We start from the raw sequence: 13,196 nt of genomic DNA, 5'->3' as shown, positions 1-13,196 counted from the left end.
GTTCGGCCGCTCGCCTCCTGCGCCGCCCGCCCGCTGCGCATTCCTGCCCCGCTGGCCCTCCCCTCTGCGCCGCGCACCCGCCCGGACAGAGCCCCAGGGGGCGGGGCCGCAGCGGGGCTCCAACACCCATTGCCAGCACGGGCCCAGGAGGGGGCTGCTTACTTAATAGCCTGCGGGTTGCCCCTTAAAACAGAGCCCCCGACACTCCCAAGCCCCCACCCCTCACCCCGGCCTCACACCCGGGACGTAGCAAAAGGGAAAGGGGGCAGAAGAGGAGGAGTGGGGGAGGGCCGAGGAGCCTCTCCTAGAGGAGCCGGGTCGTCGCTAGCCTGGAGTGGGGCGGGCTTGATGATAGCGCAGTGGCAACTAGGCAAGGTGGGTATCAACCTGCTGGCTGCTTCTCAGACCATGGGAGTCCTGGTCCCTCAGCCTCTGCCAAAAGCTAGTGTTGGGTCCCTCCACCATCTGCAGATGTCTCTCTGCTGGGCTCAGGAAGGCTGGCCACAGATCTGACAACCTCTTCTCCCACTTGTCCCTGCGTCTACTTAGGGTAGGCATTAGAAAGTAGTGTATAGAAAGTGGGGAGAGAGAAATCTTGACGGATCACACACGACTTTACCACAGTGGGAAGTAGATACACGTGCTGTGGGTGTGGGGTTGTCCCATAGAGGAGTGACTTGGAGGGCCAGCCATGCCCACTGCTGTTAGGGTTCAGCCTGTGGCGTCTCTGTAGATTCCACACCAGAAAATGGGCTTCTTCTAGGACACTAAGCTGAAGGGAGACAAGCATCTCTCAGTTGGCTTCGAACCTCTCTTCCTTGATTGCATTATCTTTCCTACCTGGCTAATGGCTCTAACCTTTCATAGGTTCATGTATCAAGTGGGATAACTAATCTATCCTGATCTGGTAGCATTGTTGTGAAGAGCAACTTAGTGACCATTTGTGAAGGACCCAGGACAGATCTGGCAACTCAACTACTCCTCTATTCCTCCTGTTTCTTCCTTCAGATGAGGTCTGTGCCTGAAGAAGATGTCTCTCCTAGGGCCTCATCTGGCCCTCTCAATCAACTCCTCCAGGTCAAAGTTTCTTAAACACCTACTCGTGGACATGTTCACCGTAAATGTTCTGGGACTAATGATAATCAGACAAGAAGAAGGCCTCTTTGTATTCACACCTCATGTTTTGGTCCTCAATGTCAGAAAGGCTAACGGGCACAGGGAGGATTCTGTTGTGAGCCAGGGGTACCCTCCTCTGCAGAACCAAGCCAGCTGCAGAGGGAAACAACTATCAGTTTTCTGCCCATAGCCCTGTTTGTGGTGTGCATGTGCCCAGTGTCTGTCTGTCCCTCCCTCTGACCTTCTCCCTTTCCCTCAGCTCCCAACTCCCAGAATGCCCCTCCAGAAGAGGAATTAGACGGTGCCTTTAGGGACCCTGTCTGCCAGACATGCCTTACATCGTGGCTTTCCCCTCAGCCCTCTTTTAGGGTCTCCTGAGTTGACCAACCTGGCAGAGTTGACCAACCTGCTCTCCTTTAGGAAATGGGGGAGGGGGTGTGGGGATGGGGAGGAGTGTCTCCATTGTAACCGACTCTCATGCTTCCTTCCCTTTCTTTTATGCCTTCTACAGCTACTGGGTCCTTCTCAGGACAAAATTCACGGAGCCCTCTCCTATGTTTTAAATTCTCGTGAGAGAGAGGTCAGAGTGTTCTGCTCACTTTTTTCTCACGAGAAAAAAAAAGCAAGACATAGGACTCAAACACTGTAAATGGTCTCCTGCGGCTTTGTAATTGGAGAGTGTAGGGTACCAATGTATGAATGTGGCTTACAGGACCTGGAATCCGCTGGTGACATCACCCTGCCTCCATAAACACTGAGCCCTTTTAACGCACGACATGGCCACCCACACTTTTTCCTTACTGGCTGGAGGGTTGGAGGCTTCCAGACAGTGGAGAAAGGAAGGGCAAGAGTGGTAGCAAGAGAGTGAGCAAAAGGGCGTAGGAGGAAAAGTCAGCGGAGCATCCTGCTACGGGACCCTCCACGGCCGTCCCAAAGACCAGAGTCAGTCCTTGGAATCCAGGAGTACTGACCTGTGATTGTGTGGCCTCCTGGGTTTAAGAAAGAGAGTTCAGTTACCCCAGGATTGACTTCTTCATGAAGGTCCAGGTTGTATTAGTTAAATATCGAGGGGTCAAGTTTTCAAGAGCAGAGGGTGCAGAGTGAGCCTCCCCATCAGGGTGCCCAACACTACACCAGGAGCAGGAACCACAGCTCAGCCTGCTCAGGCCCCTGACCCGGGGAAAGAAGGTTGAGTCCCGGGATTCTGACTGAACTCTTACTGACTTGTTGACTCCACATGGGACAGATGGACAGAATGTCCCCTGTAGCAACCCAGAGCTGCTGCCTCCCCTTGCCCCTACCAAATAGAAAGCTGATCTGCCCCGGCAGGCAAGCTGAGTCCAGCTGTTTGGGACTGACTGAAATGTCCTGAGGAGGGGGCAGGGAGCGAGCCAAGAACAGCTCTAGCTATGAATGTCCCATTCTACACACTGTAAGGAAGGAGGGAGCCACTCAGGGGGACATGCACAGCTCCTGGTTGAAGAGCTATAACAAACAAACAAAATAGCTGGCTTTATTTTTTTTAAATCATTCATTTTTATTTTATGTGCTTTGGTGTTTTGCCTGCACGTACGTCTATGTTACAGAAAATTGCGAGTTACCATGTGAGTGCTGGGAATTGAACCCCGGGTCCTCTGGAAGAACTCAGTACTCAGCTGAGCCATCTCTCTTGTCCCCATCGCTGTTCTTTTTAAAATAGTTCTACTTATACTTTGATGTGTATGTATGCACGTGTGTGAATTGGCACATGTGGCGTGCCCATGGAAGCCAGAAGAGGGTGCTGTGTTCCCTTGGGCTGGAGTTTCAGGAGGGAATGATCCATCTGACATGGGTGCTGGGAACCAAACTCAAGTTCTTAATCGTTGAGCCTTCTCTCCAGCCTCGGAGTTTCCAGCCCAGGAGCTAGTATTTTATACACTTCTTTGAATAAACGAAGCCAAGGAGTGATACATTGTTAGACAGAGTAACAGCAGTAAAGATAATGTTATCAACAATGTAGACAGTGCAGAGGGATGCACAGCTATAATAACTACAAATAAAAACAAAAGGATAAGAAAGTCATGGCTTAGGCAGTGGTAGTGCACAGCTTTAGTCCCAGCACCCAGGAGGCAGAGCCAGGCAGATCTCTGAGTTTCAGGCCAGCCTGGTCTACAAAGCAAGTTCCAAGACAGCCAGGGCTACACGGAGAAACCCTGTCTCGGGGTCAAGGTTGTTCTTGTCTAAAATAAATTTAAATCGTGTTTCAAAATAAAATAAATTAACATTAAAATTTTAAACTAACCCAGCATAATGATACGCACCTATAATCTGGGCACTTTAGAGGCAGGAGGACCTGCCACAAGTTTGAGACTAGCCTGATCTACATAGAAAGTTCCAGGCTAGGTTTAGCAACATAGTAAGACCCTGTCTCAAAGAGAAAAAAAGTTAACAGTGTAAAATGATGACACTTCTTTGCTCAGGATCCATAAGAGCAACGAGTATGATTAATGCTGGCAGGTAGGTTGGCAAGACCCTCCAGGACTGCTGGCCTGGGACCTGCTCTAGATTTCTAGCCTCAACCCCCTTCCTCATGACCTTTGCACTCTGCATTCTGGCTGAAGGAAGCATCCTCCAATTATAACCTGGTTCTTCTTAACCTCTTGCAGTTCTTTCTTCTGGTACTCCCTTCTTCATGAGATTTCCCCCAACGCCCTGCTTCAGACTTCCTCCCACTCCCCACAAGCACACCATGTCCCCCTCTCTGCTCCATTCAGCCCCATGTTTCCTATTTAACTACTGTTCATCCTGTACTAGAATATAGGCTTTACGCCAGCAAGAGTTGAATATCTTCTTCACCCTCATAACCCCAGCACTAGGTGCTGCTTGGCTCACAGTAAACAATTTTGTTTGTTTTGTTTTTCAAGCTAGGGTTTCTCTGTAACCCTGGATGTCCCAGGACTTGCTCTGTAGACCAGGTTGACCTTGAACTCATAAAGAGTTCTGCCTGCCTCTGCCTCCCAAGTGCTGGAAGTGTGCACTGCCACCCCAGGCTGGCCTCAGTAAACAGTTATGGATGAGTGGACAAAACAGAAAAATAGAGCTAAAAAATTAGGAGGTGAAACGGGTGATACTGTTGAAAGCTAATGAACCAATTAAAAGAGGGATAAGTGTACCTCCTCAAATAGTAACGAAGCTGGTTAGACCTAGCAGATTACATCTGTAGTCCTAGCACATAGGAGGCTGAGGCAGGATGGGCTATACTGTGAGTTCTGTGCTGGCCAGGACTACATAGTGACAGCATGTCTCATAAAGGCAGGTCAGGTGACCCAGCAAGCACAGGTAAGGGTGCTTGCTATCAGACCAGAGCCCCACCAACCACATGCACAAATGTAAAGATTAAAGACCAAGATTCAGCCATTAACAGTGCCTCTGGGAAAGGGTGAGGAGGACAGAATTATTTCTCTTTTAATTGTCATCGTTCTATAGTACTTGAGGTTTTCAACCCTCTCCCTGACTTGCTTCCTTTACAAACCTAGTTAAGTGCCCAACACATCAACATGTATGCAATTAATAATGAGTTTGAGGGGCTGGAGAGACAGCTCAGCAGTTAAGAGCCCTTACAGTTCTTGCAGAGGACCCAGGTTCAGTTCCCAGCATCCACATGGTGACTCACAACCTCTGTAACTTCAGTTTCAGGGGTCCCAACCCTTCTTCTGATCCCCATAGGTTCTGCACACATGTGCTACAGCAGGGACACACACACACACACACACACACACACACACACACACAAATTGAACAAATATGTTTAAATAAAACAAATGAGAGAGCTGGCTAAAGTTTGTGGTTGAATGGGGACTATTTTAGTATCGTAAGCATAACACAGTATGAAACATGACCCCACATGAACTGAAGCCCACCTCTGCTGTGTAGGCTAAATCTGGAAAGTTCCATAGTGATGTGGAACCAATATAACTGTGGGGTGTGGGTGGGCTAACCTGAAGAGGTTTGCCCTTTCTTTTTCTTTTTTTTTCTTTTAGTTTTTGGAGATGCAGTCTCTGTGTGTAACCTAAGCTGGCCTAGCACTTGAGATCTGCATCAGTGGCCCCAGCTCTGGGATTGCAAGCATACGCCACCACATCCAGTTTACACTCAGAACTTTCTATGAAACGGATAATCCGGGGCTGACTTGAAAGCAGGGTCGATTTCAGATGCATTCCTGGAGATTGCTGTCTTCAAGAGCATCTGTAGGGTTTTCCTGGGTGGGCACAGCAGAATCTCCTGCTGGGAAATATCAGTATCAGACAGACAGACAGACAGACAGACCCTCTCCTCACCCCCTCCACCAACCTCTGCAAGCATAAAGAGGCAGCTCTCCTGTGCACCTTGGGTATCTGGCCCTGGGACTGGAAAACTTTGGCTGCTAGGGACAGATGTTGATCGTTCAGGAGTCTATTAGGACCAGAGAATATGCATTTCTAGAAGCCTCCTTGTTATATATTATTGATACTACTCCATACATTTTAGACAGATAGCCAATGTTTAAAGTAATGGTTCTTAAAAGGCCCAGGTCCAGCAACACCGGCAAAGCACATTCCAGGCTCCACCCTAGACCTACTGAGTCAGAGCCCTGGTTTTAATGCTGAGCAATCAGTGAGAAGACTACGGACCCCTGAGAGGAAGGAGCTCAAGGAGCTCGAGGCTGATGGTGGACACCCAAGGAATTACATCAGCTCAACAGCGCTCAGGACAGTCACATCCCTGATCGCACCTCCACTTCCCACTGTAAATTGAAGGCTGCCAGGCTCTGTTTTGCAAAGTTAATAACAATTTCCAAGGAAGCCTGGTTGGTTCACAGGGCCTCCAGGAACTCGCCATATAGGTAAGAAAGAGGATGATCGTTGACTCTTCCTCAGCCGGGTCCTTGTTCCTAGTTCATCGGAAACAGGGAGCTCACCAACATGGGGCAGGAGTCCACCCATAGTTCTGCCCCACCCTGCCTCCCTCTCTCACCCCAGCAGATCTGTTCCCCACATTTCTGATCTCCTCATTCCCCTTTGATGTACAGCTCTTTTTGTCCAGGGCTTTGGGGTTTCCTCCGATCTCTGCTTTCTTGAAAACTGGCCCAAGTTTCAAGCCTCTAATGACTTGAATTTTATAAGCACTATTGCAACAGACCTCAAGTGGGCAGCAACCGTGCAGCTGACCAGCCCGGGCATGCTCTTGGGCCTGTCTCTCTTGCTGGAAATCCCCTCCCACACTCAGCCCTTTAATCACTTTCCAACCTAATAACTTTCCTGATTCACCAGGGATCCCTTTCGTCTTGAGAGCGCCCACTGCCCGTCTCTGATGGGGCCGAGTCTGGACTTGAAGGCATTTGATCCCAGCTTGGGTCTGACAGAGATTGGATTTGTGGGCTCGGAATTCAGGTTGGGACCTGCAGAATTTTCCCCTTTCCCATGCCATCTTGGCATTTGGATGCCCATGTTGCAGAAGCAAAAGGGTTGCCCCAGAATGGCCTTCCAGGACACTGGACCACAAGAGCAGAGAGATCACCCGAACAGGCTGGGGCCAAAGCAACTAGTAGCTTTATTAACCTGCCAGCTGGGCAACGGGACATTTCAATCATTTTCTGTTTCTTACCTTTCTCTTTTAATAACAAAAATGTGCTTCGAATTACAGTGCCTTAAACCCGAGTCCCAACCCTGTATGGGATTGTATAACTGAATGTGGGGGCTGTGAACATCTTGGTAAGATTAAAAGTTTTCTGAGCATGGAGAGACCAAAAGTTAACACAAAACACGAATCTGTGGTGTATCTGGCAACACGCATCCACATAGTTTCTAATGACTTCATTACAGCCACGATCCTTATAATAGAAAGGCGAGCTTCTCACTGCGCATGCGCCGAGTACGTTTCCCTTGCTGGAACACCTTGGCTCACACTGGAGAGTATTATATGCTATGAATTGCAGTATTTTTTTTTTACATACATAAAATGTTTTCAGCTCGCAGGGCAGTGGTGGCACACGCCTTTAATTCCAGCCCTTAGGAGGCGGAAGCAGGCAGAGCTCTATGAGTTCAAGGACAAGCAGAACAACATAAACAAATCCATTCTGGAGAGGAAAAAAAAAAAAAGATTTCGGCTCTTATACAAAGACGGTGGCTTAATCACAGCAATAATCCTGAGCGTGTAAGGTTTTTTACCTAGTATATCATTGGATTGGATTGTTGAATATAATTATTGGCAGGGGTGGGGGGGGGGGGACGGGACGCAATGACATGTGTGCTACATCGTACTTGTGGAATCAAAGAACAAATATTTTTATCTATATCAACCAGGAATGTTTGAATTTTAAAATTACTGTTTGAGTTGTTGGCTTGATTTTTTTTAAATTCTTTAAAAAAAAATTTCCAATGCATTTTGATTTATGATTAGAATTTCCAACAATTTCTAAAGTGGCCCTAAATGGTCGAGTATCATTTTGGACTGCATGTTTATGTGAAGTGGTATGTGTAGCCCGGATGAGTATAAGAGCCAAATACCAGGCAATTCTGAAATATATTGACTATGCTCTGTGCCCTGCAGTACTGAATATTCAGCCACGACTTAATTATTTATGCAAAAATAAACACACCCATCTCAAGAGAATGCAAATTTGCTCTCATATTTAATTATATATACCAAAGAATGGGTTTAAATCAATTACCGTTTGTTATCAGTGAATATTTTTACATATCTATATACCTATGATCGTATATAAATGTCCCAGGTATGAAGGGGTCTCTAGTGGGAATGGGTAAGAAAACCTTCTTTTACATTCACGAAACACATTCATTTACTGTTCAGTGATAGCGACACTCTGAAGCACACTGTTAGGTGAGCTTGTCGTCTATGAGCAAGTGTAACGTATGGCGTAGCATAACATGATTGCATATTGTCACTGTGCATGAACGTACCTGCAATATTCCTGTGAGGAAAGTAGGTCCATTTCCACCAGCAAGGCCACAAACTTGTAATGACAGCAAAACCAGATGGCAGAACCCTTTCGGCTTATCCCAGTCTTTTCTTTTCTTTTTTTTTTTTTTTTTTTCTTTTTTTTCGGAGCTAGGGACAGAACCCATAGGCAAGCACTCTGACACTGAGCTAAATCCCCAACCCCGGCTTATCCCAGTCTTAATGAGATCATCGCCCTCTGTGCTCTAACATTGATGGATGTGTTGTCTTGTGGCATGTGCCATAGACACTTTTTTTAATTTAAAACATTCAAAACCAGACAATATCTTTTCACTACCTTCTGGTCCCCAGGCCTACGGTGGACAATCAATTTGGCTGGTCCTGGGTCCTACCAAACATTTACTTTTCCTTTTCGTATGTTTGCACCCAGAATAGTATAAAGTAGCACCCTCACCGGCGCCGTGGGATTGACGGGAGGATCTATAAGTTCCCTTCCCACTCTGATATCTCTGTGCTTGATGATGGCTCCTCTCTTTCTGGAGAGCTGACCTCTCTGTTTAGGAGGGTCCTAAAACAGGCATGGGGGACAGGGAAATGACAGGCAAGAGAAGTCCGCACTGAGTCTTTCTAGGTGAGAAGCTCATCACAACTTCTTCCTGCCCCTGATTTTCAGATGTTTCCCAACAAGAACGTTCCTGTTACTTTCTTTTTTTTTTTTTTCCGGAGCTGGGGACCGAACCCAGGGCCTTGCGCTTCCTAGGCAAGCGCTCTACCACTGAGCTAAATCCCCAGCCCCACCTGTTACTTTCATGATAGGCGACTTCCCAGGTTGCCAGATCAGGCAGAGAAGGTGGCTGTGAGGTGTCCAGTCTGAGAACAAGATCAAGAAGACATGAACACATAGCTGGAGGGGTTCAGGGGGAGAAAGTCAGAGTCCATCTTGCAGCATCACGGAGGGTCCCTTGAGTGCGGCTCTGGCTAAGCTGCAGGGGAACGAAATCTTAGTTCTCTTCATGGGATTGGCAAAGCAGGAGAGGTGGTGTTCATAGGTTCAGGGACCCACCCCTTCCACCTCAGCAAGGTGACCCCTCTTGAAGAGACACCCTGAAGAGAACATTAACCCTCTACTCACTGAAGAGAACATTAACCCTCTACTCACAGAAACATGCTTCTTAGGAATGAACACTGCCTATACAAGGTATACCTATAGTCGCCAGGATGGGCTACTCATGCTATTAATGAACCGTCTCTGGTGAAACTGTTTATCCAAGCCCCATTCGGGACACCAGGGAGGGCTCTGCTCACTGGCACAGTGACTTCAAGTTCCATCTTGTACTTGCCCCCGTCCTCATTGGAAGGCAAAAGGGGACATAAAGATTCACAGGACAGGGGTTGGGGATTTAGCTCAGTGGTAGAGCGCTTGCCTAGCAAGCACAAGGCCCTGGGTTCGGTCCCCAGCTCCGAAAAAAAAGAAAAGAAAAGAAAAAAAAAAAAGATTCACAGGACAGCTCTTCAAGAGTTGTGTGTGTGCACATGTGCAAGCGTATACCCATGGTTGTGTGAGGCATGTGAGCAGGCCCACGTGTGTCAAAGGTCAACCTGGGCATCGATCCCTCCGGAGCCATATACCTTAGTTGAGACAGGGTCTTTCGCTGAACCTAAGACTCACTGGTTAGGCTAGGCTGGCTCCCTAGTGAACACCAGGCATCTGCCTATCTGCCCCCCGGGTATGATGCTGTAAGGAAACCTGCAATGAGTGCAGGGTTTGAACTCAGGTCTTCTTGCTTGCAAAGCAGGTAATAAACTAACTGAGCTGTCGCTCCAGCCCCACTGTCTAACTAGTTCTAAACAGTCTGTAATCCCAACGCTTGGGAGGCTCAGGTGAAGGACTGTAAGTTTAAGGATGGCCTTGACTACACACCAAAGCTGTATCTCAAAAACAAGCCACAAGCCTTCTGTACAAGATGGGCACAAGTGATGAGATCCTGGAGGCTGAGGCAGGAGGATTGCGAGCCCCAGATCAGACTGAGCAAAACTCGGCCTCAGGCAGCCAAGCAAAAGGAAGAGTTCTGAACAGAAATGCTATGAGTCACTTTGGTTTCAGTTTAAACACATGAGCCAGGCGCATGGCCACATCTAAGTTAAAGAGCGGAGGGAGGAAAAGTGTAGCCTTACCAGGCACTCAGAAGACTGGTAGGTATCTGTGAAGAATCCTAAAAGACTACACAAAGTGGCAGCTATGGGATGGCGGGTGAGCCCAAGATCTTAGGGACTCTTCTTTAACACCTATTATAGGGGACTGCAAGTGTCTCGAACACTCTGGAGATGCCAGTCCAAGGTCAACAGTGAGACAGTATAGAAGGATCAGGAGCAGACACTTCAGACTAGGCACAAGGGCTTGTCCAGACATAGAAAGTGCCCACTAAGATCTTCAGCCAGGATAATCTACTTCCTGAATTTTCAAGGCCTTTGGGGCGAGTCTTCTTAAGCTCATAAACAAAGAACATCAGAGCTGGGCGGGTCCCCTGGAGCCTGGCTGCTCCGGTGTGGTCTCTGGATTCACAACATCAGCACCACCTTCCCCTGGGAGCTTGTGGGAGACATCCGGTCTCAGGCCCCACCCAAAACTACTGAAGTAGAATCTGTGTTTTACAAGATTCCTTGGGAGATGTGTATGCACATCAGAGCCTGGGAAGTACTTCCCTGGCACTAATTTAGGCCAACATTTTCATTTCACAAATGAGGCGCTGACACCCAGAGGGGAGGAGGCTGGCCCAAAGTTACACAGCTGGTTCCAATCCTGGCCTCACCACTTGCCAGAGACTTTGAGTAAGTCATTTAAAAATGCACTGACTCTCACTTCCCTCTCCTATAATACAGGCTATCACACTCAACTCCAAGTGCTTGCGCATGCCCCAGATAAGACAGCCCCCAAATTAGGCTTCATGCACGCCGACAGTCACTACAGTCCTAGCTCTCTGCTCTAAGGCCACCCTTCCACCTCCCGACACCAGCCTGCTTCTCTATAGACATTACTACAGTGTAGGGATAAGCCAGGAGGTTCTGTGAACACCCGTCCTGCTGTTTGACCTTGAACTGGTTCCCAAAGAGTTCCCTGGTTACTGGCTTTAGTTTGGTGGTTTATAAATGAGTTGCCTCAGTCTCAAAAGGTCATTGAATAGTCTGTGGTGCAGAATAAGCCAGAAGTGACAAACTTATGTTTCCAAACTACCCAAAAGAAGGAGGTCTAGCCTGAGGGAGTCTATAGGCCTTTCCTAGAATGGTTCTGCCTTGACACATCCTAGTACTTCAAGTGCCTAGTTGTGCCACCCCCACCCCCAACCCCAACCCAGTTCTTGTTCTAAGGATTGAATCCAGGGCCTCACACATGCTAGCTAAATGCTATACTGAAAACTCCTCTTACCTGTTCTACTAATAGAAAGGGCCCTCAGGGTTTCCAGTAGCTCTCTGGGGATGGGGTTAAAGAGGAGCACAGTCAGACCGGAGGACAGCTGTCAGGTGGGAGAAGCTTAGACTTGTTCTCATGGACTCTGGAAAACAGAAACAGAAAGTTCAAGTCAGTCCTTCTACAGAAGTTCCTGTAGGCAAGTGGGCTGCAGGGGAGAGGTTCCTGTAACCACTAGTCCTAAGGCGAGTGGGCTGCAGGGGAGAGAGCTCCCTCCCTGCAAGGCTGGCGTAGTCTCCACGTGCTCCAGCCTGGCTGACTGTAGCATCATCTCAGGCAGACACCTTTCAAATGCAGTTTCCCATGCCCCATCCCAACCTGATCAGAATCTATAGGGTGGATCTGGGATCTATTTTAAAAGCACCCCTCCACACCCCCGCGATGGTTCTCATAAGAGGTGTGTGTTTGGAGGCAGGACCAGGGACTGGAGGAAGGAGTTCGAACCATCCAATGACTGGTTCCCAAAGGTCTTTGCTCTGTTTCTCAAACTACCTCCACCCTTACCAGGGCCTAAGGATGCTTGGGCTGTAGCTTCATTGTGTTTCTGTTCTTCACAAAGCATGTACCCTTGATTTGGGGATTACTTAAACACCTAATAGCAAACCACACACACACACACACACACACACACACACACACACACACACACACTTTTGTAGCAACATTATTCTGTAGCAAGATTGGCTTTGAACTTACTTTCTTCATGCCTCAATCTCCAAACACATTCTCCCTCATCTCTGCAGTCCGACTCCCCATGCAAGCCACTCTTTTAGATGACCAAACTGTGGTCTTGAAGGAAGACTGATGGAGCTAACCCTGACTTCCATCAGAACAGGCAACTTTCTTCCACCACACCCTAAAGGCCCAGGGCACTCCTGCAACTGGGCATCCTTCATGCTATTCTTTCCCCTAAGGGCATCCTGGGCCATGCCCTGGTCTCCCTTAAATGGAAAAAAGTGGGCTCTGCTGCTCTCTTTTGGGTCATTCTTGTGGTTATGCCACAGGTCAGTATTAGAACACACCTCCTTCCGGAGAGATTAGATGCCCTCGCAGAAGCAAAAGGTCGTCAACACCCACAGCAGAAAGGGAGTAGCTAACAAAAATAAAAAGAAATAAAAAGAAGAAAAAACCAGAGTGGCTGCCTTTGGCCTTGACCGGATAGCGCCACCTGGTGTCTATCGGTATAGAGCAAGCTCGGCGCCTGCAGGTCCCTGGGACTACCAACGTTCTACGCAATTAGACTTCCGCTGGTACCCGGACTTTACAGTGTGTATGTGTGTCTGTCTGTCTGTCTGTCTGTCTGTCTGTCTGTCTGTCTGCCTGTCTGTCTGTGTATGCGTGTCTGTGTGTGTGTGTGTGTGTGTGTGCGTGCGCGCGCGCGCGCGCGCGCGCCCCCGCATCCCTTCCGCACTACGTGACTGTGAAAGATCAATGGGGAAGAGTGAAATGGAGTATCAGGGCCTTCCTGGTGGTACTGTGCTGAACCAAGACCTGCCTGAGCAGCCAGCAGAGGGCAGCCTGTCTCCACCTTGGACTCCAAAGGCTTGCATCCTGGTACTCTGTGGTCCCGCCCAGGGTAGGAGGATCCATTTATGGAATAAACCATTGTCCTCTGGGCACAAACCCCTGAGAACTTCCTGTCGGGCTTGAACCCTGTTTGGGAGCTGTTGGCTCAACT

Source organism: Rattus norvegicus, chromosome 13, assembly GCF_036323735.1.
Source record: "Rattus norvegicus strain BN/NHsdMcwi chromosome 13, GRCr8, whole genome shotgun sequence".
In the NCBI taxonomy this organism is placed as follows: domain Eukaryota; kingdom Metazoa; phylum Chordata; class Mammalia; order Rodentia; family Muridae; genus Rattus; species Rattus norvegicus.
Note: the sequence above shows the minus strand (reverse complement) of the source record.